This window comes from Lotus japonicus, chromosome 1, assembly GCF_012489685.1.
Source record: "Lotus japonicus ecotype B-129 chromosome 1, LjGifu_v1.2".
Lineage (NCBI taxonomy): Eukaryota > Viridiplantae > Streptophyta > Magnoliopsida > Fabales > Fabaceae > Lotus > Lotus japonicus.
In genome coordinates, this window is record NC_080041.1 from 11,981,949 (window position 1) to 11,987,948 (window position 6,000).

Genomic DNA, 6,000 nt, shown 5'->3' on the forward strand with positions numbered 1-6,000 from the left:
TTGGGAAGGTTGCAGATGGAGGTTTCAAATTATTTTCTTCATTTGCTTGCATAATATGTTATGGTTTTTTTCAATTTTATTTTACTTTACCTTTAACTTTCATTCACTCATGTTTGACTTCAAGGTCAATTTCGTTCATCACTTGCCATGCTAATTTCAAATTCTTTTCTTCAGGTTTTTTTTTAGAGATATTCCACCAAAAGAGATTCTTTGGAAGCCATGGATGGTGAGTCCATTTTATATTCTATATGGAATTTTGCAATATTTTGATTTGTTTTTTATGTTTTTTGATTCTCCTTTGTATGTGATTCTACAGGAAATATTTTATTCTATTTTAGAGTTATTTTTAGAGTATAAATCAATTAGGATTTAGGTTGTTTATTTTTATCTTAAATTAATTAATACTCTAAAAAAAATCCGAATTTTTATCGTATTTTTATTAAATATTTTTTAAAGATTTTGTTTTGTTTTTATTGTCAATTTGTTAGATAGCCTCTCTTATGTTGTGCTATTTTATCTTGAAACCTGAATTTTAAAAGATTTTCCCTAATTATCTAAGATTTAAATAAATTATATTTTGAAAGAAGATTTACTACTACTCCTTACTAAATTTATAATGATGGCTTCGACTCCCCTCTTTGTCACGTTCCATGACTCAATTGGAGAGCTGGCCGGAAAAATTGGTGAGCATTCTCCATTTTCCTCTTCAAATTCCTTCTTTGCATAGTTTTGTTTATGTCTAATCTTATTTTGACTCGGGTTATAGGTGATGGTTCCTCCAATCTACCTACGCGTGTTGCTCCAAAATCAGTTTCTTGATATAATATTGTAGGTTGAAATGATTTTCTTGATCTAAGACATATTATGATTTGTTTTCTCAAACTATGCTAAGGAATGAAGAATGCAGGAGATTTCAAAAAAAAATTAGAGAAGAATTGTTGAAGTACATTAAAGGCTCGAGATAGAGTTTGGGAAGGAAAAGCATGTGGCTTAATGCTTTTAATTTCTGAGGTAGGAGAATGAATCCTTTTAGTTAAAAGTTCTTTATGTCTAGCATTTGATTCATAAGATTAATGTATTGGTTTGAAGCTACTTATGTGTCTGTTTTTAATTTTATTCTTTATGTGTTTTGGTTGGTTCAATTAGGCTAATTTGAATCAAATGCCTTAAATAAATCAAGGCACTACTTGAAATAAGGTATGAGAAGCTAGAAGAAGGAAATGAGTTGTAGGTAGGAGAATAGAGAGACAGAGAGGGAGAGGAGGGTGATTGCACACAAAGAATGCTAATGAAGTGGATATGTTACTTTCAAACAAAAGCTATATTGGATAAGATTTGAAAAATAATTTAAAGAAATTTTAAAATTATTTTTCCAAGAACTCCTATGCCATTTTGTTATAGCCTTGCTAAACTATTCAACTAGGTTCTCTAATGCTTTGTTTGATATGGTAGTGAAAGAGAAGAGAGAAATAGAGGAGAGAGAGATAAGAGTTAGTGTGTTTGATTGGCAAGGGATGAGAGATAAAGGGGCAGATTTTGTGGGTCCAATGTATTTTTTCAATCTTCTCATTTTGAGTAGACATAGAACAAAGTTTGATCAATTTTTTTAGCTTTCCAATTGTAATCTTATTTTTTTGGTTATTGGGAGGGAGTAATCTTATTAATTTATTAAGCCTATCATTGTTTTTATATTTTGATATTTTTATTTTTATTTAAATGTCGATTCATGGCAAACTAATTCCCTCTCTTATTCTCTATTTAACCCAACGATGGGAGAGAATCTACGTCATTATTTCTCTACTATCACAGCTCTCATACAAACAACTTATATAATTTACTCTATACCACACGTATTTCTCTATACTCATCACATTTTGTTATATTTTTTATTAATGTCAACTCCAACAATCAATTTGTCGTGCAACGCACGGGTAAAAAACACTAGGGGATAAACAAGGGGTAGTTTCAAACTCCAAGCGCAATGTTGTCTACCAAGAAGTTTTTGAGAACATATGAGTGGTTAGTTTAATTTTTTATCTTAATAGTTTTTTAATACAAACTGACTTCTAAGTGACCTAACTTTATTTCATTGTTAACATGATGTCTATGACATCTTATAAGTTGATGAACATCTGATGCAAAAATATTATTGTCGGTTTAAGGTTCGTTCTATTTTCCCTTACAATGAAATAATTCTTTATTGATTAAAACAAGTATGTACAAAGTCTGATATATATCTTAAATTTTGTAGGCACCCTGCAATATTGGCTCAAACATGGATGACTTGAAATAAAAAAAAATGAGGTCATACTTTATGATTTATCTTTCACAATTCAGATTTGTGCTACTATCACGTTCTTTTTTTTCCATGATTAATATGTATTTATCATCTACTTTATTGGTGATTCTTTTTTGTCCACTTTCCTTAGCATTTCAGACTCTTCTATTTCATCTATTGTTTAATAATCACTTTTTTTTTTAAATTAAATATGTAACAGAATCACAGTTGTTATCTAATGTATTGACACGTTGAATTTTTTGAAAAAGAATCACGTGCTATTTCTTCCATTTTCAAAAAAAGAATAATTTTTTAATGAATGTACTAAGGGTGGAATCACGTTGTGGTAATAGGACAGTCGTCACCCTTAGACATAAAATTGTTACTTGATATACTATAAAAGATCATAAACTCCCTATATATTTCGGCTCTTCTCCTTTAGAAGACAAATTTCAAGTAGACGAATCAATATATATTTCTTACACATTTTATTATTATATGCAACTAAAGTAGTGTTGACAAACTACTAATAAAAAAGTCAAACTTTTTTTTTTGAAAGATAAATATATATATATATATATATATATATATATATAATATCAAAAGGCTTGAGAGATAACTCTTAAGCAGGAAATACAAACCAACCAACACCGGCGGAAAAAACCCGAAAGTACACCCAAAGATCGAGCCAGACAAAAACCAAACAGAAGAAACCCAAAGACAGAAAGATAGGAAAACCTAGAAAGTGCCGGAAAGAAAACAGGACAGAGCAAACAAACCAAAAAAAATTTTCGATATATTTCATAAATTTTGTAGGTACCTTGCAATATTGACTCAAACTTGGATGACTTGGTATAAACACAAAATGATGTCATACTTTATGATTTATCTTTTACAATCCTGATTAGTGTTACTATCACATCCTTTTTTTTTCATAATATGTGTTTATCGTTTGCTTTATTGGTGATTCCTTATATCTATTATTTGTGTCATTGTTTTCATGTTCATGAAGAATGTGAAACGATTTCATCTTTATCTCAATCAGGCTTAGATGACAAGTCTTTTGGTCCACTTTGCTTAGCATTTGAGACCCTTCTATTTCATATATTGTTTAATATATTTTAAATAATCAAATAATTGATTGATGTATCAAATACGATAGAGTGATAGACATATTCCCCGTTCAACGCGCGGGTAAAAAAACACTAGAATTTCCCCTTCTATATTGATTTATGAAATTTATAAGATTTTGTTTCTCTGATAAATGAGAATCCATTGAGTAAGATGATTTGCATTTAAGTCTGCTCTGAAACCTAAAAGTGGTTGTTGTTTGTATTTGCGTATAATTTTCAATTGTATGTTTTAATTTTAAAGTACTATAATGCTATCTACGTGAGATTTTGTTTTATATAAAAAGTATCATTATACTTTTTTTATACAATCATTATATTCTAAACTAATTAATTTAATTTATTTTAATAGAATAAATTTAATATAATTAACTTTAGTATTATTTTCAAAATTTTAAGAGTGTATATTTATATAAGTATATAACTATAATAATTTGATAATAAGAAAAGTAAGAGGAACACAAAATATTAATACATATGTACTATAAAATTATGACATGAATTTATTAGTGCTAACAAATTAGAGTTACGAGATCTCACGGGGAGAAACATTTTACATGAAAATGAAAATTTGTACGAGTTAAAAAAAAATAAAATTCATTTTCTATAACTTAAGTGTATTTTTAATAATTTAAAAAATAATTATATATTTATGTATTGTTATATATCTAAAACACAAAAGCATTACCCTTTATGCAACACGAGTATACATCTTCACAAACAAAATTCAGTTATACCTCACATATGCAAAAATTAAAGCTTTTGGTTTATTAACTTCTGTGTTTTTCAAAATTTGTGCTCTTTAAATATCTACATCTTTATTATGATTATTCTTACATTCTTAGCATCTTAAATATTTATAATTTAAAATATGAATCGATATATCAAATACAATAGACATATTCCCCGTGCAACGCACGGGTAAAAAAGCACTAGTATTTATAAAAAGAACTTAAATTTTATTTTAAAACATGGACAACGAGCCTCTTCCACGAAATTAAAGATACTGCATATGGCAAACTCAAATTTCAAATTGCAATCTGAACTCTGAAGTAAGGGGAATAGAGGAAGCACTTCCAAATACCAAATCCATATTTATTTGTGCTGTAGTACCCGTAAAATCATACAGTTAGTTTTTATGCGGAGGTAATTCCAAGGTTGTAAAGGTAGCAATAAAGAAGTCACAACCTGTAAGGCCCCGTTTGGAAGAGTTTATTTGATAGCATAAATTTTTATGTCAGTTTGAGAGAGCAGGCCATAAGCTGTTTTGAGCTTATTTTCATAAGCTATTCAGGATAATTTATGAAAAAGAGCTTATGCTGATATATAACTTATTTTCAATTTATTTCAATAATTTTATTAAAATAGCTTATGAATAAGCGCTTATGCCATAAGTGCTTATGACCATAAGCTAAGCGCTTAATTAAGCTGTTTTTAATAGAATAATGTACTAAAACAAAGTCAAGCATAAAAAGTAAGACAAATAATTAGAATATGAACTACAACTTTTTATCAATGGGCAGACTTTTATAAGGTCTGCATTAAACTCATTAAAAAATGGTTGAGCCAATAAAAATCAGCAAGCTTCAAATTACGGTATGTGTCTCTCTGCCAATATCATAAATACCAATTCTTTAGTATGCATCCCAAGAAGGAAATCCCTAAGATGTACACGGGAAATATATTTCACAACATAAAATATAGGCACAGACCCAATTGCTAAATGCAAAGACACCCATCAAAGCCACATTAAGCTCTTAAAGTTACAAAACCATTTTGGTGAATTTTATGATTTTGGGAGCTGACCCTGAGGCTGCAGTTGGGAAGCATGCATGTTCAGTGCCTGTGTTGTAGTGAGCAAAAGTCTTAGAGAGGAGAGAATTCATCAGCAATGAACCCATAAATTTATTGGATGGAAGATTCAAAGTGCCAAATAACATGAAAACCCAAGCTAGTCAGTAAAATAAGTGATAAAACAACCATTGTTGTTCTAATTATGCATTTTAAATAAATAAAAAACAGGAACTACAGGAAACCTGATATTGAAGAAGGTTAGCATCAGAGTTCCATTTGGCTAACCTTCTATCTACTATCTATATATCATTTATGAGACTCATCCATAGCTATTCATCTTCAGCTCTTCTAATTATCTAATTAACTAATGGAATAATGGTTACATAAAACCAAATTCACCTATTGTTGAAAGATTTTTTTACCACTCTACGTTCGAATCTCTCAAGACTCAATTGTAGTATAGTAAAGGGTTTTGTCGTATCCACTGGGAGGTGTAATACTTATGTCATTCAATAGCTAACAAACTCAAATGATGGTTAACAGAGATATTAGGGGTTTGTTTAAGAACATGAAAATATAAAGAAAGCAGATAAAGTAATTGGATTCACCAAGGTAGATAGTTTTGCTGGGATTAGAGTTTCGTTGTTTGACCTCTATGTATTCTATTGATTCACATACAAATATCGTTCTATGCAATTGATTCCTCCCACCATTTCTTATCTTACTACCCAGTCCCCCGGCGTAGAAGATTATCAACTCAACTATATTAACCTTTAATCCCTTGATCGATTAACAATA